Below are 23,038 nucleotides of genomic sequence, written 5' to 3' on the forward strand. Positions count from 1 at the left end.
AGTAAAATATGAAACTCCCTGGTAACCTGAAGTATTATTGGGTCCTGTATCTTGCAAGGATTTATGCGCAATTTATCTAAAAACTGACTTTCAACAGCTACACGAATGGCTGAAATTGCTTGATCTCGTCAGGCAAAGAGTTTTTAAAAACATTAACCTCAGAAACAGAATATATATATATGTCTGTCTCGTGCTAAGTACCAGAGTTTTAAATCATGAAATTAAATATTCCTTTGCAAACTCAGCTATATCCTAAAACAGCCAATGATAACCTCTTGCAATACTCAGCATTCTGTGGAGAATTGAGTTTCTAAAGGGCCGTATACTGTCCTGAAACTCCTAAGGGAGTTTTTCCTTGTGAGGAAAACAGCTGTACACCGTGGACTACTGAAAAGCCCCACTGGGCCTGTCTTATTTATGAGATGTTTCCACAGCGGGGTCTTCTGTGTTTACATGGCGCTGCTCCTCTTAGTGAGGGTGACCACTACCGAGCCTTGGATTAGGCTCTCAGCGTATATACACACACTGCCAACCGGGCACCATGACCCTCACTTCTCAGCGGAGGAAACAGTGTTAAAAGGAACTTACCTGAGGTGGCGAAGCTCGGGGAGAAGCGGAGCTGGGATGCAGTCCCAGCAGTGAAACCGCGAGGCCTGTGCTCTCCAAGGCAAACTCCGCCCAACCCCCCACCCCCACTGCCTCTTTGAAAACCTCCTCCTTACCTGGTAGGCAGGCACACCTGAGACCAGTAGTTCCCTGGGGATAAAAATCACCCGGGAAGCTTGTTCACTCTACCTTCCCAAAGCCCCTTCCCTGGAGATTCTGACTCAGGGGTTCCAAGCTGGACCCAGAAATTGTCTTTTGAACAAATGATCCAGGTGATTCTTATCATCAGAGGACTGTGGGAACGGTCTTAGATCAGGGGTGGCCGGGGCCAGGGAGTATCTTTGGCTTTGTGGGCCATTAGGTCTCTGTCACAACTACTCGACGCAAAAGGAGCCAGAGAAAATTCATGAATGAACTGGTCTGGCTGTGGTCCAATCACTTATTTACAAAAACAGGCGGCTGGCTACAGTTTGCTGACCCTTCTCTTAGACCATTCATCATACCATTAAAAAAGAGACATTAATGCCTGCTATTTGTCACCTCACTAAGGCTATGTCTCAATCAGGCAATTGACCCAATGAAAATCCTCCCAATACCATGAAACATCACTCTCATCAAGAGGATAAAGTCAAGGTTGTGTCTGCCCTCCCTCAAGCAAGAACAGATGGAATTTACATGAGAGGATGCAGTCTAAGCCAGAGAGTAGAAGCACACTGTATTTTAATGTACAAGACACACTGTATTTTAAAGGACAAGCACACTGTATTTTAAAGGACAAGAATGAGGTGGTAACTATAAGATGCTGGTGGAGATTGCGGCGGGTTTTCTTTATGCAGTGGATTTTCTAGGGCCCCCAAAACTCTTCCTGCATCCTGGGAATTACTAGCTCAGACCACCATATCATTTTTCCCGGTACCTATTGTTATATTCTTTTTTTTACTCCCTCATGAGGATGATTGATGCTCAGCTGAATTCAGAGGAGCATTTGATTTGCCTGCCATCCTCTGGGAATACCCCTGCTAAATGCAGGAAAAGTCACTCAACATCAAAGATCATTCAGCCACGGATGTGAGAGCTACTGTCACCTTATAAAGCTTACAACAGCCAGCGTCCTCTTACAATTTTCCCCAGCGCAAGCTACAGAGGTGGGGAGGGTTGGAGGGAGCACGGGTTAATACAGTGGAATTTCCTTTGGCACCAGCTCCAAGCAGGCTTTTAACAGAGATGTTTAATTGATCTTTATTGAGCAGAACCTTCCCTTCTGCTTATAAAAGAAATGATCACTTTTCCCTCGGGTTCTATCTGGAGCAGTTAATAGCCCCAGTTTTCTCTTACAGCAGAGATACTTAATGACTGGCAGACTATCATAAGGAGAGTTTATTGTCCAAAATACAAACCCAGTTCTAATCAACCTGCACAGTGAGATTGCCTTGCTTGTATCTGTTGATACCTGGAGGAGCTCTTCCCAACTGACGAGCGCATTGTTCTTTCCACTCAGGCTCTGCTGTCCAGTTAACAAATTGGATAGCGAGGTAATCTATAGGCCTTTGCCAAAGACCGCTGAGGATGCCCTAATGTGTATCAATTTCATCCTCACATGCAGTAGCTCCCAGATGAGGCCCGAGAGCGGAGCCATAATCATTTGCGTACACGGTGCAGGAATATTTTGCAGGTGTGAAGACGATCATCGCAATACTTCCAGGATACAGAGACACTTCCAGGATTCAGTACAAAGACAGCCGTTACTGCTTGGCAGCTATGAAGAGTGATGGAAAAACAAACAAACAAAAGTAATACTTACAGAGTTCCTTTAGCTCTTTTATAAAGGGCTTTATTGATACTAGCGTTACTTTTTGAAATAACTTCCAAACACAACAAGCAGGTATTAATATTTCCGTTTTAGAGCTAGGAAATTTTGTATTAAATGTTCTGACTGCTGTGCTCCTTGAGGACTAGATTTAGCAGTAAACTAGAGGCTAGGACTTGCTGCTACAGTAAACTCTTACTATTTGGGAATTTGTTCTAGAGATACAAATTTCCTGGGTCTTTTTCTTTGTCCTCTCCTCCTTCTGGCTGCCGGCTTTCCCCACCTGCCACCTGCCACGCCCTCCCCAGCCCTCCAAGTTGCCATCCTGGCATGGCAGGCACCGTGACCATGATTTCTGAACCACATTTTGGAACCTGTAGTATGAAAAATACCAGTGTTCTTAGGTGGACAAGAGGACAGAATTTTTGAAACCATGATTGTCCACAAAAATCGGAGATATGTGATCACTCTTATAGTGTCGCTCTAGCATATTCTCCAATGACGAGCAAAGGAAGGTGTGGAAGGGAAGCACCTACCATCTACTGACACAGTTAATAGGAATATACTCAAGGCAGGTGCAAGGCCCGGGCCTGAGGTCTTCCCGGGAATGTGAGAGGGAAGGAGGAGGGAGGCTTTATACCTGAGATATTGGATTCCTTTTTTCCCCCCATTTTACTGAGCTATAATTGTCATATAATTTTATATTAATTTCAGGTGTACAACATAGTAATTTGATATGTGTATAAATTGCAAAATAATTTCCACAATAAGTTTAGTTAACATTTACCGCCTCACATAGTTACAATTTTTTTCTTGTGATGAGAACTTTTAAGATCTATACTCTTAGCAACTTTCAAATTAAAAAACAGTATTGTTCGGTGCTTTGTGTCCACCTAGAGGGGTGGGATAGGGAGGGTGGGAGGGAGATGCAAGAGGGAGGAGATATGGGGATATAGGTATATGTATAGCTGATTCACTTTGTTATACAGCAGAAACTAACACACCATTGTAAAGCAATTATACTCCAATAAAGATGTTTTAAAAAAAAAGAAAGCAGTATTTTTAACTACAGTCATCACGATGTACATTACATCCCCAGGAGTTGTTTCTCTTATAACTGCAAGTTTGTACCTTTTGACCACCTTTCCCATCCCCCCTACTCCCACCTCTGGCAACCACTAAACTGTTCTCTGTTTCTATGAGCTCAGTTTTCTTCGATTCGTATACGTGAGATCATACAGTATTTGTCTTTCTCTAATTTCACTTAGAGTAATGGCCTCAAGGTCTGTCCTGGCTTTTTTTTGCATCTGGTATCACAGTTAAACATGGTTAGAACCATGTTGGTGTTGTTACCAGGTCCTTGTCAGGTGTCATGGGCTGAGTTGTGTCCACCACGGAATTCACAGGATGAAGCCCTAAACCCCAGTACCTCAGCATGTGACTGTATTGGGAGATCAGGCCTTTAAAGAGTAATTAAGTTAAAATGAGGCCATTAGGGTGGATCCCAGTCCAATCTGACTGGTGTCCTTATAAGGAATGCAGATTAGACACACAGAGAGACACCAGGCCTGCCCAGAGGGTGAAAGCCCTGTGAGGACACAGGGAGAAGGCGGCGCTCTGCAAGCCAAGGAGAGAGGCTGGAGCAGGCTCTTCCCTCAGGAGCCTCAGAGGAAACCAACCCTGCTGACAACTTGACCTTGGACTTCCAGCCTCCAGAACGGTGAGAAATAAATTTCTGTGGTTTAAGCTACCCAGACTGTGGTGTTTTGTTATGACAGCCCTAGCAAACTCATGCAGATACCAAAAATTAACGTGGAATGAGGCCTGGAACACCTACCGCTTACATGTTGTTTGCTACATGCCAAATACATGCCAAATACTAACTCGATCCTCACCATAGCCCTATGAAGTGGGCACTATTGTTCTCACCCCCGTCTTACAGACAAGAAAACTGAGGCACAGAGATGTTCAGTGAATTGCCTAAGGCCATACATCTGACATGTGGAAAAGCTGGAATTTGAACCCAGTCACCAGTCTCGGAGTTCACTGTTTTGTCTCAATTTTCTACCTGTTATCCCCCAACTGATCATCCCCAAACCTTCCAAAACTGGTTCAGGAGGCAGCGTGGAAAGCAAACCTGAGGATACTGTGCCCCACTCTTGAGAGGCAACGACTCACAACCTGGGAAGCTTAGGAGGGACAAGGAAAGCTGGTTCATCTCAGAGGCCCATGGATGGAAGGAAGAGACACCTGGGCCTGGTGAACCGAGGGCCTGGAGGCAGGAAGGCTTTTCCCATGTTGGCTGTCACCCTGATCCACAGCTCTGCCATCAGGTAGCCTTGGGTTCCTCCAGGCACACTGGCCCTATGAGTACATGATGTACTACAGGCTGCTGGAGCATATTGGATGTAGAGTCAGAAATGGTTCACTCCCTGTCCAGCAGTCATTTCTCCAGAACAAGCAGGGAAAAATGACCAGACAGGGAGGTTCACCTTCATCCTCTAGACCCGGGTTTCTCAGCCCCGGCTCTAGTGACATTTTAAGCTAGGCAATGTGTGACTTTGTTTCTTTGTTGTGTGTGACTGCCATGTGCGCTGTAGGATGTTTAGCAGCATCCCTGTCCTTACCTACTAGATGCCAGTAACACATCAGCTACTTGTGACAACCAAAAGTGTCTCCAGATATTGCCAAATATCCCCGAGGGGACAAAATCACCCCCACTGAGAAGCACTTCTCTAAGAGAAACAGAAAAAGGTACTTCCTCAAGACACCATTTCCATCTGTCAGAAGGCTGTCATAATAATATATGCAAACGTTCTACATTTATGGTGTTGTACAGTGCACAACCTGCCCAACTGCCCATGGTCATCCACCTCCTCCCTCCCTCTCCTCAAGCTTCACAGGAAAATGAGGCTAATCTGCCCTACACTTTATCGTTCCTTTCTACTTTCCCATATTTCTGAGATACTATAAGGAACCCGAGGGCTTCCTGGTCTAAACTTGGGGTTCAGTTCGGGATTGACCTTTCTCCACCCTGAGGTAAGGATTAAGAAAATAAAACCTGTGCTGATCCTTCTGATTTTCTAGTTCAGCCATTAATGTGACAGGCATGAGGTGCTGATAAAGTGGCCAATTTATTCAATCCCTTTAATGGAGAGAAAAAGTTTAAACCTGTATTGGTTTAGCTTGCCCCAAAAGCAACTATCAAATGTTGGCAGGATACAATGAAGGCTTACCTTGTTAACATAGTTAAGTCTCTCTCTCTCAGAACTAGCCCATTTAGCTCCAGGTTCCTTGGCGCACCCGATGCACTTACACAGCATTTAAGAGCTTTACACAACTGGAAGGTCACATCTTTATTTCTTATCGCAGGAACACGACTTCTGTAAACTTTATTTCTGTCACAACCTAAAGCAAAATTATTGTAAAATGAGTGATTTAAACCATACATTTTATCATCATTAAAAAGCACCTTAAAAAAAAAAAAAAAAAGCATCTGCTCTGTGCTAAGGATAAGAAACGACTCCTGCCCTTAAAGCCTGCATTAAGGAGGGACATGAAAATTGGAATCACATGAGATAAAGAAGCATAACCTTTATGCACAGAGGTTCCTTGGAGGCAAAATGTTATATCTAAGTGACAACTTCATGATAACCCTGAAGCAGAATCTAAAAAGCTGAGGCTATGCAGAGGTGGAGTAGGAGGTGCATTAACTGCAGAGGGAGCACCTGTGCAAAGACACTCAAGCCTGACACCTGCTGGGCACTGTAAATACTGCAGGTGGGGATGACTAAAGGCCAGGGGTCCAAGTGTGAGAACAGACAGAAAGGAAAATAGACATGTTGGCGGAAGCAAGCCTGGGAGACAGCATGGCTTGTATCCCACAGGTGATGAGGCCTGGGGTTACCACTGGCTAAGTAAGGGTGCCTCCGCTGATTAGAAAAAGGTGCCCCGCTGCTGAAGGACCAATTAGATAAAGGGAGTGATCCCCAAAAGCTCCCCTTCCTCAGGACCAAAGAGCCCCAGGAGGCTTGGCCAAGCACAGTTCAGACTACACGCCTCTGTGCAGAGCACACGCTGGGCGGCTAGTATGCACTAACTCTGTGTGGGCAAGCCATTAGCAGCATTATTTTAAGCGTATCTTTTTATGTTAGAAGATCACTCAACCCGAGTAGGCAGATGAACTTAGAGGAGCTGAGCCCAGGGGCCGCGAAACCACCCAGGAGCTTCTGCCATAGTCCGGGCAAAATGTAATATGGATGAAGAAGCAAATTGAGGAGGAGGCCAAAATCTACGAGCTAGACCCACTGGATTGAAGACATAAAGTTCACTGAAGGAACTCTGAAGAGAACGGGCTCTGCAATAAACTTTTCTTACATTCAATGTAAAATATTAGGCAAAATTAAGTACAGTGGCCTTTAAGGTCCTTTCAGCTCTAATTTCTTTTGATTTCTAACTTATTACTCTGGTTAAGTAAAGTCCCTTCAGAGGTACAGAACAGTTCCTACACCTGCATTGAATGCAAAGAATAATCTGACTTCTCTTCACCAGGGGATGAGTTGAACTGTCCTTGCAGAAGAGATAACAGATGCTGTGAACCCCAGATCCTAGAAAAAGGCCAGGCACACGATAAGTATTCAGCTTTTTGAAAACAAATGAACAATCATTTCCTCTCCTAGATCTTCACACCCTTCCTCTGCTGGCTACTTTCTTTCAGCTTATAAACATCCTCAAGTATACCCACTTAAAGAACTCTCAGACCTATGATTCTTTGGATCTTCTTGTGGGTAACTTAAGTCTCTCCCATGCCTTCAAACTCTTAGAGGAAAACACAGGCAGAACACTCTATGACATAAATCACAGCAAGATCCTTTTTGACCCAGCTCCTAGAGAAATGGAAATAAAAACACAAATAAACAAATGGGACCTAATGAAACTTCAGAGCTTTTGCACAGCAAAGGAAACCATAAACAAGACCAAAAGACAACCCTCAGAATGGGAGAAAATATTTGCAAATGAAGCAACTGACAAAGGATTAATCTCCAAGATTTACAAGCAGCTCATGCAGCTTAATAACAAAAAAACAAACAACCCAATCCAAAGATGGGCAGAAGACCTAAACAGACATTTCTCCAAAGAAGATATACAGATTGCCAACAGACACATGAAAGAATGCTCAACATCATTAATCATTAGAGAAATGCAAATCAAAACTACAATGAGATATCATCTCACACCAGTCAGAATGGCCATCATGAAAATATCTAGAAACAATAAATGCTGGAGAGGATGTGGAGAAAAGGGAACCCTCTTGCACTGTTGGTGGGAATGTAAATTGATACAGCCACTATGGAGAACAGTATGGAAGTTCCTTAAAAAACTAAAAATAGAACTACCATACGCCCCAGCAATCCCACTACTGGGCATATACCCTGAGAAAACCATAATTCAAAAAGAGTCATGTACCAAAATGTTCATTGCAGCTCTATTTACAATAGCCAGGACATGGAAGCAACCTAAGTGTCCATCATCGGATGAATGGATAAAGAAGATGTGGCATATATATACAATGGAATATTACTCAGCCATAAAAAGAAATGAAATGGAGGTATTTGTAGTGAGGTGGATGGAGTTAGAGTCTGTCATACAGAGTGAAGTAAGTCAGAAAGAGAAAAACAAATACAGTATGCTAACACATATATATGGAATCTAAGGGAAAAAAAAAAAGGTCATGAAGAACCTAGTGGCAAGACGGGAATAAAGATACAGACCTACTAGAGAATGGACTTGAGGATATGGGGAGAGGGAAGGGTAAGATGTGGACAGGGTGAGAGAGTGGCATGGACATATATACACTACCAAATGTAAAACAGATAGCTAGTGGGAAGCAGCCGCATAGCACAGGGAGATCAGCTCGGTGCTTTGTGAACACCTAGAGGCGGGGGATAGGGAGGGTGGGAGGGAGGGAGATACAAGAGGGAAGAGATATGGGAACATATGTATATGTATAACTGATTCACTTTGTTATAAAGCAGAAACTAACACACCATTGTAAAGCAATTATACTTCAATAAAGATGTTTAAAAAAAAAATGTTGACCCTGATTTATCTAAGTAGTGGCAGTTCATTTAAATTTTATGTTTTTCTTTGTAGTTTTTCCCCTTTTTCCCCAACATCTTGGAATAAGAAGTTTCACAGTGAAAAAAAAAGTTGTTGCTAAAAATCAGGTTAACTAAAATGCCTACTGTGCTACTGTGAGTCATTTAAATTCATCAGTACTCTTAGAAAACTTTTAATAACAAGAGATATGTGTTCCAGGAGGACAGTTACCATTAGAATATTTATCTCATTTGGAGAAGATCATCCAATAGAAATCCCCTCAACCTTACTGAAACAAATGCACTAGAAAAGTTTAGTCACTAAAAGACATGCCTTGAAAACATTAAAGCATTTACAACTTCAACTGCTGCAGTTGAATATAATTCCAAAGATACTCAAATTTTAGAAATGTAAGGCTAGCATGATATCACCTGACCAGAGTAAAAACAATGGTTTCCTCCTTGGCTCTTGCATCAGATGTCAATTCCCACCCTTGCCCCACTTCCACCTGCTCTATTTTTTAATCACACTGGTGGATCTCAAAATATTTCCCTATGAAAATAAAAGGTATAGAAAATTATCGTTGGTTTTTGATACGATAATTTAATAGGGCTATCTGGATTAGGCTGAAGATGATCTTAAAATAAAGAAAAAATATTGCTAGGTAAATTAAAGGAGAAAACTAGGAGATATGATTAAATTACTGAGGGATTATTTTAAAGTCTTTAAGACACTGTAGGAAAACAGATGAAGTTTTCCAATTAATTATATCTATTCATTACCACAGGTTCGGCATTACTTCAAATTTCTGTTGGGAAAGCAGCTCCAGTTGCTATATACAATACAAAAAAACATTTAAAAAGCATCTTAGTCACACTGACCTCTTCTTGATTAGTCCTAATATAGCAGATTTTAATATGTGCAAAGTCTTCCCAATAAAGTGGGTAAGTTGTGATGTATTAAAAGGAATACAATGCATCTTTTTCTAAAACAAGAAAACTAATTATACATATGTGTATATATACACACCCACATATATATATTAAATTATACACACACATACACCATACACACAAGCAGAGAACCCCAAATTAGATAGAACTGGCCAATAAAGTAGATTATATCTCCCTGGAAGTCACAGAAATGCAAAATAAGACAATGCTATTAATTAAGTAGAAAACTGGAACACAAAATTACATATAAAATTATATAATTATATGTTAAGTTTTGTGTGCATTTGCGTGTGTCAAAAACCAAATGAAACATACTAACATATTAACTGGTTGGTGTTACGGATGTTTAGAGATTAATGTTTTTTCATTTGAAAATTTCCTCATAGAAAATGGTCGTGTATTATTGATTGTGTATTATTTTTATAAGAAGAATTTACTTCGAATTTCTAAAAAGGAATAACAGATACATGCTTGCATAAAATGTCAACAGAGTCTATTCAAATTCTGAAACAAGTTGAAAAAATATTTTCTCAAGACATTAGGCAAGTATCACCTAAAATTAAATAGACAAGTCATCTAACTTTGTGTTCAGCTTGGCTTTCTTCATCTTCTGTAATAACCACATTTCTGGAACAAATTCCTATCAAAGGTTCAGACCTAAACAAAAACTACAGAGTAAAAACACATCTGTTTTGGCTTTTTCTCCGAATAGTTACCAGTACTTGTTAAAACTGAGATCTTTATATTAAACTACACGCACAAATAAACCCTACCAGGACCAAATGTTACAAAATACAGCATGAGGCAAAGCAAATATATTTCACGACAGTAAACTAGGTACCTTCAGGAACAACTTCATTTCTTTTAAGCCATCGCGATAAAACTGCCAATAAGATCATGTCCAGCTTTTTATTCTACAATGTTTTGAATTTCCCTAAAAACATCAAAATATTTCCTATTTCCTCAGTTAATAACCATTTCTAGATTCTGACATGGCACTTTATGTGGGCAGTAAAGAAATATTAAAGCAAGCGGAAGAGTGATTAAAAGCAGTGACTAATGTCGGAGAGAGCTGGGTCTGAATCTTCAGTCCTGACTCCTAATTTTATGGTCATTAGAAATTCCTTAACTCCCCCTGAACATTACCTTTCTCACACATAAAATGACAGTAGTAATATTACACCATAGAATTGGAAGGTTAAGTCAGATCACATATATATAACTCTTAAATTACTATATTAATTATATTAAGCAAGCAAAGCTATGCTAACTAAAAGAAAACAGCCAATGGTATTGATTCCCAAGGAAATGGAGGGAAGTAATGAAGGAATCCTTCAGCCTTTGAATAATAGTCAAGTTTTTCTGTTTGTTTAACCTATTTCCATCTGAATAAGTCAAAGGCGAAAAAGAAATCAATCATGAAGTCCAGTCTGGAGATAATTCAAGAAATCAAGAGATTATATTACAACTAAGTCATGCAACTCAGGTGGAATCAGTAAACAGATTTTAAAACAAACTGGGTCTGGGTAATAAGTAGGAAAACAATACTGTTGCATAGGTCTCTTGGGTCTTTGCTGAGGTCCACAAATTCTCACAACTTCCGGTGACTAAACAAGTGCCTATCACTTCCCTAAGGAATGGGAAATAAAAGCAATAGGAATAATTAAACTTGGTCCATGACCAAAGGTAGAGTAACAATCTCTAGAAAAGAAGCTTACTGGTCAATACTCTTCAACCTCAAATTTGATTTCTCACTGAGATAGATACCAAGAAAAGTGTTTGAGTTTGGCAATCCCAAGAAACTGACATTTTCAAGTCAATTATGATACAGTTTGGACCTTACCAAGTTTCTAAATGTACATGTTGTAAAAAAAAAAAAAAAAAAAAAAAAGGCATACCACCGAAATAGATGTGGGTAGTGGCAAATCGCTATGTTAGAACACTGAACCTGATTCAATTTCAGCCAGATACGTTATATTCTGCTCAAATTCAGCCTGTCTCAGATATTTACTGAGAATAACATTAAATTAACACCAGGTTGGGGGTGAAGGGTTTAGCCTTACTGACCCATACAATAACTGGTCTTGAGAACACTAGGAACACTGTTGATTCTGTACCCCTTATACTCATTGAAAGAAACCAACATTTCCAGGGAAGTCAAGACCAATTTGTCTTGCCAGATGCTTAGAACAAGGAATTACAAAAGGACAGTTTAGAATATACTCCACCTTCCTGGGTCATGTGTTGCTGTCATCAAAGGAAAAACTCATTTTTTCCTCTTTTGGAGGAGAGGGGGTGAACAGGTGGTGGTTGTTTACCTGAATACAGAATAGACTAGTATGAATAAAATAGAATGAAAAGATGGTTGAGAAAATACATAAATAGAAAAGTCTGAGCTGGAAGTTTCTGGTCCCTTTCTTTCCGGTCAGCCTGTACTTTGGTCCTAATGTATATGACAGTGTCCCAAAATGCTTAGTCTACATTCATCAGGATTATGTGCATGTTGCATCTAGAGCACTTAGAGCAAAATTTTTCTTCAAAGAATTTTACCTTTAGGTTGAAAAGAAATATGTTCCTTGTAACATGGTATAGAAAAATATTCCACAAATGGGACTTCCCTGGTGGTGCAGTGGTTAAGAATCCACCTGCCAATGCAGGGGACACGGGTTCGAGCCCTGGTCCAGGAAGATCCCACATGCTGTGGAGCAACTAAGGTCGTGCACCACAACTACTGAGCCTGCGTTCTAGAGCCCACGAGCCACAACTACCGAGCCCAGGTGCCACAACTACTGAAGCCCATGCGCCTAGAGCCCGTGCTCCACAACAAGAGAAGCCACCGCAGTGAGAAGTCCGTGCATCACAAGGAAGAGTAGCCCCCGCTCGCCACAACTAGAGAAAGCCCGCGCACAGCAACAAAGACCCAACGCAGCCAAAAATAAATACATAAAATAAATTTATTTTTAAAAAAATTCCACAAAATAAATCTGATCATCAGCGGAATAAAATTTCTGTGCTGCCTATTTTATGCCAAGGGCTATTCTAAGTACTGTAAACAAACGTAAACAAACACAACCTTTGGACCAGAAACCAGGTTCTTCAAAGGACACTTGAAAACCTGAGATCCTTCAGGCATCCCATAAAGTTTGTTTCTTTAACCCAAATTTCACAAAAAGGCAAAAATAATCATATTCAATCTGAGTAATTTAACCATGAGAAAAGTGCCCAACGCAGAGAAGGTTATACCTAAATATTTGTTTAGTGAATAAAAGACACAAGAGGTGAACTGCTACAGCTGGCCAAGACTAGAGCAAGAACAATTATCAGAAATATACAGGTTAAAGAATTTCTCTAGTCAGAAAAAAAAAAAAAAAAGCTAGATATTTTTAAATGTCTGAATGTTTGTTTCACGGGGTTAGAAGGCAACATAAGGAGAAGTGGTTCAGTACCCTGGATAGCTCCAGGGAGGCACAGTTTCTCATGTCCCAGATCTACTTAGTTGCTCGTGTCTTCCAGCTGCCATTTCCCTGTTAAAGGGCTCTGTCATTTTTAAGCCAGATTCATGCCCCATAAAAACAGAGTAGACTCCTCAACCCCATCCTCACTCCGAAACACATGGAACAAATACGCACACAGAGAAGTCTAGCCTGTTCGTCAAAAAGAGTATCTTCTGTCCTGACCAGGGAATAAACCTGTCACTTCAGAAAACTGATCCAGGAAGTCTTATCTCTTGCTGTGTGACAGCTGATCCTGAGAGGGCTCACCGCCCGGATCTAGAGTAAGGGTTTACCCACGGGATCGATAAAGTAGCTACCTTCGAGTTGAAGTAAAACGTATTACCACACCATAATTCAGTGTTATAAACTCAAATCAATAAATCTCTTTCTGAAGAAGACTCTACCGGAAGCATAGTACCTCTCCATAACATTCACATAAGTGAAGCAACTTACCCATGAGCTATGACTACAAAGTCGTGGTAATGATTATAAAGTAACAAGAACTGTAAAGTAAAATGACACCATTTCATATCTCAAAACTATACAGAGCTAAAGTAAAATACTGACAAACAAAAGAGCCTCATCTTTACTATTCTACTTATTTTGCTTACCTACTGAGTTCCTAAATCTTTGCTTGTTACTATACCATAGCAGTCATCTTATGGTTGGACATTTATTTGCATAGTTTCTCCCATACTAGATTGCAAATTTCTTGATAGGAGGGATCATGTATCATTCACCATGGCCAATGGTATCCTGGACACAGTAAATGTTCAATAACTGTTTATTGAACTAAACTGAGTTGAAGTAACTCATCTCTGGTTTATGAAACTTCTGTTTTCATAGCGATATGAGTGGGAGCCATCCCAGGACACAATCATGTCACCGTAGAGAAAAAGGAAGAGTTGTTGGTTCTTATAGTAAACGTAACAAAGAGATTTGGGGCATCTGGAAATATTTACCCCATAAAGAATCCTATGAGAGAAAGTAATACAAACCATACCTTCCTTTCTGCTGAGAAATCACAGAAGATTCTATTTATGTCGTATTTTTCAATCCCCAAAGACTGTATTATGAGGGAGAGAAATATAAAAACAATTGAACCCTTGAGGAAAACACAGGTCAAAAGAGATTCCTTTTAAAGAAAGAAAAAGGAGGCAGGGAAGAAAAGCAAAGGGGGAGAGGAGGAGGGAGGGAGGGAAGGAGAAAGGACGAAAAGAAAGATGATGCTGTTAAAAGTGATGCTGGAGAGTAATGAAAGTTATGTCTTGACAGATGGTGAGAAGGTTAGGAAAAGCAGCACCACCCAAAAACTGTACAAGTAGAAAATAAGCTTATTCTTGTTGGTCCATGGATTATATTACACGGAATAGAGGAATGGTGGGTATGTATGTTTGTTCGTTTGTTTGAAGATTACTTGTTGGGCAAATGCTTCCAGGAAATGCTTTGGGAGAGTTCACTTAGATATCTTGCAACAGACGCTCAACTTCAATCATCTCAAAAACTGCCCAAGTTTTCCAAGGCAAATCCACATTGTATGCTCAGTCTCACCAAATTCATATACGCTGTCCATTTTTATTCTTACGTAAAATTTATCTTACATGAAATTATCAAGTGTTTTAAAATAGTTATTAAGAGTTTGGAGCACTCATGTTAGAAAATTAAGTGTTACCACGTGAGGCTCCTTTTTTTTTTTTTTTTTGAGGCCCCTTTTTAATTCAGGACGTTTTCCATTTTACTGGGAATCAATTCTGTCTGGTGTTTCTAATCCAGCATGTTAAAAAATCATCCTACAAGGCCTCTGATCTTGTTTAAACACTAAAATTTCACAGTACAGATCCAAATTTCCATAAAAGTGACTCTGCTAGTAAATGCATTTCATCGTCCCCTCCATCTGCAAAGAATAGATTTTTCTTTTCTACCTCAAGAACACCTAATCCTTACATTTTAAGGAACAGTACTTGAGTGCTTTTACTGCCAAAAGTCTCATTGTAATATAGCTGGAATATTCCCCTGTGAGTACTAGTTAGTGCTATTGCTTGTTCACACATGCTTTTTTAATTTCAAGTATGATTAGTTATAGGCAAGTCACTGAATATTTAAATTTGGTACAGACAGGTTTTCAAACTACCTGTGAACAGAAGCCTGTAAATTAGAGGGAGTGTGGGAATATGAAATCTGAGCAGAGCTGTTTCAAATCTGGCTGTTGTACATTATGCTCCCTTCCTTACCTGTAACACCTGCTTTCTGCGGAACCAGAAGTCTGTGTCTCCTGTGGCTTAGGTTTTAGACCGGGGTGAGCATTGTAACAGCCTCACCATAATGTCTGGCATGTTCCAGACTCCCCTGTGGTTGAGAATATGCATAAGTTGAGATGGAGCAGGGAACAGCAGAATCTTCAAAGCCGAGAGAGAAGTCCAGAGACCACAGGGAGACCTCAATGCCCATTACAGGCTTAAAGAAAATAAAAATAAAACTCTAGAATAGTATTGACTTGCTAAAACCCAAAATGAACATAAGTATTAAATTTTTACTAAACTGTAAATCAAACCTTAACAAAAACCTAAGTCATCAGTTAAAAAGGAAACCAAACTGTTGTAATTCTAAACCCAGAGGCAGTAGTGCGGTGTGAGATAAAATGCGTGAGACCAAAAATTGGCAAGTTCTGGATTCTTTTTCCTATTCTGTTTCTTCTGAAATGTACCACCGAGCATATCACTTAACCCTCCTAGACCCTGGATTTCCATTTTTTCATCTGTAAAACAAAGAATCTGGACTAGAAAAGAACTAAACTTGCTTCCAGAAATAAACAGGCATTTCATTCCATTTGAACTCAAATCTGACTTGCACTTGAACAGTTCTAAAAAGAGAGAACACTTTGTGTCTTTTAGAAATGTGTTATAAGTTTCCGAAGTTAAACTCTAGTTCCTTATGAGGGTAATATGCGTTTTTCTTTCAAAACAATTCCAGATGATAGGAATGAGGACAAAGACCTGAAGAAGTGAAAATATATATATATATGAATCTACGTGTGGGTATATGTATCTCCAGTTCCAGAGTATATTCTCATTTTCTTCCAAAATCCTGCAAAGTTATACAAAGTAGAGCATAAGGGCCAACATAGCGGCTCCTGGCTTGAGGTATGTCTCCTTCACCACTCCTCTGAGTAAACCAAGGAGCCAGAACATGTCAGCAGCAGGAGAAAGCTTCCTGCAACATCATACGAGAAAAGGCCCATATCAGAGTCTAAAACTAGGCTGCCAAGAATTGCACTTAAGTTGTCGGAACCACAAAGGACAAGGTATCTGCCGCTCCTCTCCTACTGTATTCCATGGTCTTATAATCAGGGACAAAACTACAGCCAGCCTGTACTCAGAGCTGTGGTCCTGCCCTGGCAGCTTGAAATCCTAGTCAGACAGGCCACATGATGCTAATGGAGAAGTCTAAAACATTTAGCAGCGTCAGAAATGAAAAACAGCTCAAGAAAACCCAATGAGGATCCAAGCACTGAGAATGACGTATTTCCTAATGACCAAATCCAAGTTTGGTCCACTGAGACATAGGCCGTCTCTTAGAGTGAAATACCTTAGACAACATTAATTAATATTGTGAGTGATGGTTGTTAAAAAGCAAGGCAGAAGAAATATTCAAAGTTTAACCTCAAGGAACATGTGTAAACCATAGCTTTGAGAGGAGGTGGCAAACATATAGGTGACTTCCCTGTTCTGTTTATATAGCAAACAGTCCTAAGCAATAACATTAGTCTTTTCTATAGTACCTGGCTCTCAGTTCCACAGTCTTTCTCAACAGCCAGGCCTTACTAATCAACCTGAATTGGCATGAGAAAGAAAACCTATTTACCCCTTTTCCTATAGGAGAAAAGGGCCCTGTGTGTGGAGAACTGTGAAGCCTTGTTAGTCCTTTGGGCTTCACCATTAACCAGTTAGACAAGTCACTTTGTAATTCAAGGCCTCTCCACCCTTAAGAATAAAATTTCGAGTAGGGGTGGACTATCTCTAAGTTTCCTTTGTGTGTTCAAGCCTCATATATTTATAATCTTAAGCGATGGGGAGTATCTATGACGACTGAAAAAAGCATGACTATCCCATAACTCAAAGAAATAAAGTTACTCATTGAAGTTATCAATTATCGTTATTTTTTTTCCTCCTGAAGAGCTGCAGATACTAATTACAAGATTCTTTGTCCAACAGTGGTTATTTAAGCCAGGAAATATATTCTAATCCAACTCCTTCACAGATGAGGAATTCGATTTTCAGAAAGGTTAACTGATTTGCATAATGTCATGCCAGTAAATCTGAATACCCAGATTATGATTATCAACACCAAGGTTATTAGCACAATTATTAGTTTTTGTGGAGTTTACAGAGTGGTTTCCAAACTGCAAACCCAAATCTATTGACAAGCCAGTACCTCTCCTCCATCATGGTCTCGTTTGTGGTGATTTCTTTGTACCTGAATACATTTAAGGTGCCTACATTCTTTCGATTCCTTCTGATTCCTTTTGATTCCTTATTCATTGAGCACATTGTACTCATCCATTCATACCTGCAATTTGCCAGTTTCCCAATTTAGCATCTCTGAAATATTTACTAGTGGGGAGTATACTTCTTTACCGCATCATAACTGTGCAAAGTAAGACCTTATCTAACACAAGCCCTGTGGAACCCAAAGGGCAACCATTTACTGCTACCTTTTTGTCTGTTGTCTTTTACCTGCATGTAGTTGCTGTTTATGCTTCCTTGAGCGGAAATTAATTAACTCCCTAAAAATCATCATGATACGGCATAAAATGATCTTAATACGTCACTGTGTCTGTTGTCTAAGCTTGAATCCAATTTTCAAGTGCTTTATGTTGATTTGATAAGCAAGAAGAGGCATTTCAGGTTGTACATGAAATAAATGAACATAAATTCACCAAGTGACCATATTCCTGTGGGAGCAAAAGGAGGCATGGTATTTAGCATAAATGAGTGTAAGTGGTGAGTTAGATAAGTAGTCAGGAGACCCGAATTCCATCCTCAACTTTCACACTAAAGGTACAAACTTGCACAACTTTCCTCACTTCCTTGAGCCCCAACTAAAAGTGAGGGAGTTCAACTCGCTTTTCTAAGATTAGATTCATATCTATCATTTTATGACTACCATGGGCAGCCCTGAATACCCCCTCCTCTGCATGTATGGCAGCTCTTCTGGGCAGTTATCTAATACTTCACGTGGCAGCGCACACCAGCCCCTGTGCTGTGCTTCGCCAGGATGGCCCACTGCCAGACCAGCAGGCACAGCCTCCGGCCCTATGACAAATCCCAAGCATCCCAGGGCAGCAGTCAGTAGCAGCCTGCTTCAACAAAACCTAAGAAAACAAAACTTCTCATCTTCACCTTCAGTCTTTACTACACGGGACAAATTTAAGACCTTAATGGCTACTTTTTCCTCCAGTGTAAAGTGCCAGGCCAGCTGGCTCTAAAATACTTCATAAAGCAGGCAAAAAGCCCCAATTCCATAGGCATGTATCACTGCACTAAGAAGGGACCTTGGAGAGTTTTAATATTAAAAACTGAGACCCACAGAATGGAGATGTTAGGACTAGAACCAAGCGTTCTTGATTCCAAACCGGTGTGCTCCCAAGGGGAATTTATCAAAGTACAGAGAGAATTCACAACTTCTTACTTCAGTGGATTTTAGTGGGTGTTTCTGTAACACATCATGCAATCTAGTGTTTTCTTAACATTCATGGTGAAAATTTTAGAAATCTCCACATCTTGATTGTTATAGTGAAGCAGTACAGTAATGAGACAAAGCATTTGTTCTCGAGCTAAAATCACGTCTCCTTCACTTATATTTGGCCAAGTTAACTTCTTTGCACTTCTTTTCGCCGTCTGAAAAATGGCATTAAAAATGCTTTCAAATTATTTTTGAAAGTTAAAGACAGATAGCTAATGTAGCATTAGTAGTGCTGTGCCTTCACACATTCCTTAATGGAGTCAAAAGACATATGTTGTCTGACGGTCACAACAAATCTTACAAATTAAAGTATCTCTTCAATGTGGCCTGATATCCCAGTTGGCCCTTGGGCTAACATCCTAAGATGCACTAGTGACCTTGAGGACATTTCCTGCAAAGGTCCTGGACTGATACTGTTCTTTGTTTCCAGGACTCTTAGAACCAAGCTGCATGGAAATATGACTGGGGATTTGAGAAGATATTTTGTTTTTTAAACACAAGTTTAAATAAACTTAAGTAATGGAAATAAAAGAAAGTTCTTATTTTTTTTTTTTAATCTCAAGATGGTACAGGAGAGGCTTCAAATGTACCACTTCCTGGTCATGTAGAAATAATTTCTGAGAACATTAATCTCAAGTCAGCAATTTAAACCAACACACGTGTGCATTCATTATAAAAACAAATATCAGCTGCAAGACGTATTATTCAATGTAGGATCAGACAACTAGTCCTTAATACCTTACCTGTCTAGTAGAAATCACTACAATGCAACTTATTTTTACTGTGTATAATGTCACTCTAATTTACCTGGAAAGGATTAAATTGTGTTCAGCATTTTCTTTTTAAGAAGCATGAACTCGTTAAATTTAAAAGTTTTTTAGTCAAAATGTTTATAACATAGAATCCTAAAATAGTTTTCTCCTGATATTCTGCCTTCCTCTATATGTACAAGCAGTCATATGTGATGATCTGACTGGACCTGTTTAGAAAGAAAAGGCAACTCTGCCCAAGAAGCTACTTTGCATGAACCTGAGATGTGGTGGAAGAAGGAAAATCACTGGACTGACTGAAGCAGACGGAGTGATGATTAGGGATCAATGAAAATAGAACAGTAAACTGAGGGCCATGAATCCTGGCACAGCAAACAGGAGTAAATGAAAGTTTTCAGGAAAATAGTTATGTGGGATGCATATGCAGTCAACTAACCTTTGACCATGGTGGCCAAAACACAAAATGGGGAAAGGATAGTCTATTCAATAACTGGTGTTAGGAAAATTGATACCCACATGCGAAAGAATACCATAGACAAAACTTAACTTGAAATGGATTAAGGACTTAAATGTAAGACCTGAAACCATAAAACTTCTAGAAGAAAACATAGGTGGTAAGCTATTTGACATAGGTCTTCGCCATATCTTTCTGGATTTGACACCAAAAGCACAAGCAATAAAAGCAAAAATAAACAAGTAGAACTACATCAAACTAAAAAGTTTCTGCACAGCAAAGGAAGCAACCAACAAAAGGAAAAGGCAACCTATAGAATGTGAGAAAACATTTGCAAACTACCTATCAGATGAGGGATTAATATCCAAAGCATGCAAAGAACTCATATGCCTCAATAGCAAAATTAAAAAAAAAAAATCCAATTAAACAGTGGGCAGAGGACCTGAATAGACAGTTCCCCAAAGAAGACATACAAATGACCAACGGATATATGAAAAGGTGCTCAACATCACTAATCATCAGGGAAATGCAAATCAAAACCACAATGAGATATGACCTCACTACCTATTATAATGTTTATTATGAAAAAAGACAAGAGATAACAAATCTTGGTGAGGATATGAATAAAGGGAACCCTTGTACACTGTGGGTGAGAATGTGAATTGGTGCAGTCACTATGGAAAACAGTATGGCGGTTACTCAAAAAGTTAAACATAGAACTACCGAATGATCCGGCAATCCCACTTCTGGATACATATCCAAAGGAAGTGAAATCAGTATCCCAAAGAGATATCTGCATTCCCATGTTCGCTGCAGTATTATGACAATAGCCAAGATAAGGAAACCTGTGTCCATCAATGAACGAAGAAAGAATATGTGGTATATATATTCAATGGAATATTATTTAGCTATAAAAAAGAAGGAAATCCTGTCATTTGTGACAACATGAATGAACTCGGAGGGCATTATGTTAAATGGAAAAAGTCAGACTGAGAAAGACAAATGCTACATGGTATCAGTTACATGTGCAATCTTAAAAAAAAAAGAAAAAAATTGAACTAATAGAAACAGAATAGAAGGGTCCATGCCAGGGTCTGGGAGATGAGGAAAACGTTGGTCAAACGTACAAACTTTCACTTTTAAGAAGAATATGAGTAAGTTCTGAGGATCCAATGTACAACATGGTTACAGTAGTTAATAATACTGTCTTGTATACTTGAAATTTGCTGAAATAGACTTTAAGCATTCTCACCACCAAAAAACAAAACAAAAAAAAAAACAAAACAAGGGTATGGGGGTAGAGGGGAACTATGTGAGGTGATGAAAATGTTAATTAACTTCATCAGGACAAGTATTTCCCAATGTCTAGGTGTATCAAATCAGTTTGTACACTTTAAATATATACAATTTTATTTGTCAATTATACCTCAAGAAAGCTGGGAAAACAAGAACTAAATAAATATTTAGTAAATGAAAAAAAGTTATGAGGTAGGTGTTTAGGAAATATTAATTTGGAAACACTGTACAGACAGGACTAGAGCAGACAGGTACTGCAAACAAGGAAGTAACCTCTCTCTTCTTCTATGGCAATAAACTAAGAGTACCCATGCCTGACAGCAATTCATCAGCAATGTCCCAAAATTCAGATTCCCAAGAGAAAGAACAAACGAATAGGAGAGAAGAGATGCTACGTATATCCTCAGCCCATAGCTTTATCTGTTTTCAGGCTACAAACCAGTTTCTTACAGTCCCCTGGGAATAGGAACATGAACCTGCAGGAGGATAATGGCTGCTTTAACGTCTCTCTCTAAGCTCATCAACGATGTGCTAATAGTTTATACATTTAAGCCAGACACTCGTAACTCATTTTCAGTGGTGCAATTGTCTAATAAATTGTTGGAAACTTTGAAAAATCTTCAGTGTTCCATAAAAATGAAGCCTTTTCACAATCATTGAAACCAGTAATGCAAAACAAATGTATTTCCTTGATAAATTTAGTTTTAAGTAAGCTTTAATTTATATGCTAAATTTTTTAATTTAGTTCAAGTTTTGGCAGAGACATGTTTATTTTAATTGTTGGCCTTCAAAACTCTAGCTTAGGAATAAGCATCTGCTTCTTTTCAATTTTCCGCATAAACTGGATAAATTTCTTCAAGTTGCAAATGAGGGGTGAACATACACTGTATTGCTTCTGGAAAGGTTACAAACTTGCAGCACTTTTTGTGAATCCTTTATGAGAGATCTTACAGCATTACCCTTAAATCTTAACTAGGGTTCTTATATGTACTTACATTTAAGCTGTTTTCAAAGAACATAATACATTAGCATCTAGACCTTGTGCCCAAATATCCCTCTTTGGAGCACTTGTCGAATACTCTAATAAATTTTGAACTCCTCTCATTGCTTTATAGAGATTCACAAAACACATGGATCCTTTCTCTAAGATGAAAAACCTCCCAGAGGAAAAGCACAAACACAGCCTCAGCCCACCTATATTGGAGACCCTGTAACCAATCTGACAAACATACAGTGCGTATTTCTCCAGCTATAGCCTTTGGAAGAAATCAATAAAACTTGCAGAAAATTAAAGTTAGAGCTCTTGAAACACTGTAGGAGGTAACATTCATCCTTTGCAAATACCTTAAGAAAACTGACTTCTGAGAGAATCCAATCCCTATTATAAAATATTCTTCCTTCACCAGTAATGGCAACACTGGTAAAGGCACTGCTAAGCATGTTTGCACTCATCTGAACCAAGCAGGCATAGAACCTAGGTAACAACGCCCACTGGCTATTAATATGATTGAAGCTATCTGTGAATTGGGACTCAGTTGATATTAAGATGTAAAACCCCTGAAAATCTACAAGAGCCTTTTCTTCTGGGGTGTTTTATTTCGTCGGTTTCTTTTTCAGTCTACCTTTTAAGGTATTACCCAATCGCCATGTTATGTATGGTGTCTAGCCATGGTACTGATGTTCATGATTCCATGAAATGGCATCTTTGCTTTACAAAGTATCAGGGTTATAACAGAGAGAGTGGTGAAGGACTAAGAAACATACTTTAATAGAGCCAGTTAACTTGCTGGACACCAACATCCAGTCAGGAGCCTCAA

At 39.5% G+C, this 23,038-nt stretch overlaps 1 protein-coding gene and 1 long non-coding RNA gene across 3 annotated transcripts in view; both read right to left on the minus strand.

Annotated features, from left to right (window-relative positions):
* LOC309654033 (uncharacterized protein) overlaps positions 1-23,038 on the minus strand; it is a gene marked incomplete at its 5' end in the record, with an annotated part of 51,616 nt that overhangs the window by 8,746 nt on the left and 19,832 nt on the right. The window lies entirely within an intron of this gene.
* LOC309654032 lies at positions 1,305-16,050 on the minus strand. Of its 2 annotated transcripts, XR_014259752.1 has the most exons (4): positions 15,191-16,050; positions 11,694-11,783; positions 5,650-5,821; positions 1,305-2,362 (listed from the first exon to the last, which is right to left on the minus strand). It is a non-coding gene; the product is annotated as an uncharacterized lncRNA (long non-coding RNA). The 2 variants fall into 2 exon arrangements; XR_014259753.1 differs by lacking the exon at positions 11,694-11,783 and having other exon boundaries at positions 15,191-16,045.

This window comes from Balaenoptera physalus (assembly GCF_965194825.1).
Source record: "Balaenoptera physalus genome assembly, contig: HAP1_SCAFFOLD_1770, whole genome shotgun sequence".
In the NCBI taxonomy this organism is placed as follows: domain Eukaryota; kingdom Metazoa; phylum Chordata; class Mammalia; order Artiodactyla; family Balaenopteridae; genus Balaenoptera; species Balaenoptera physalus.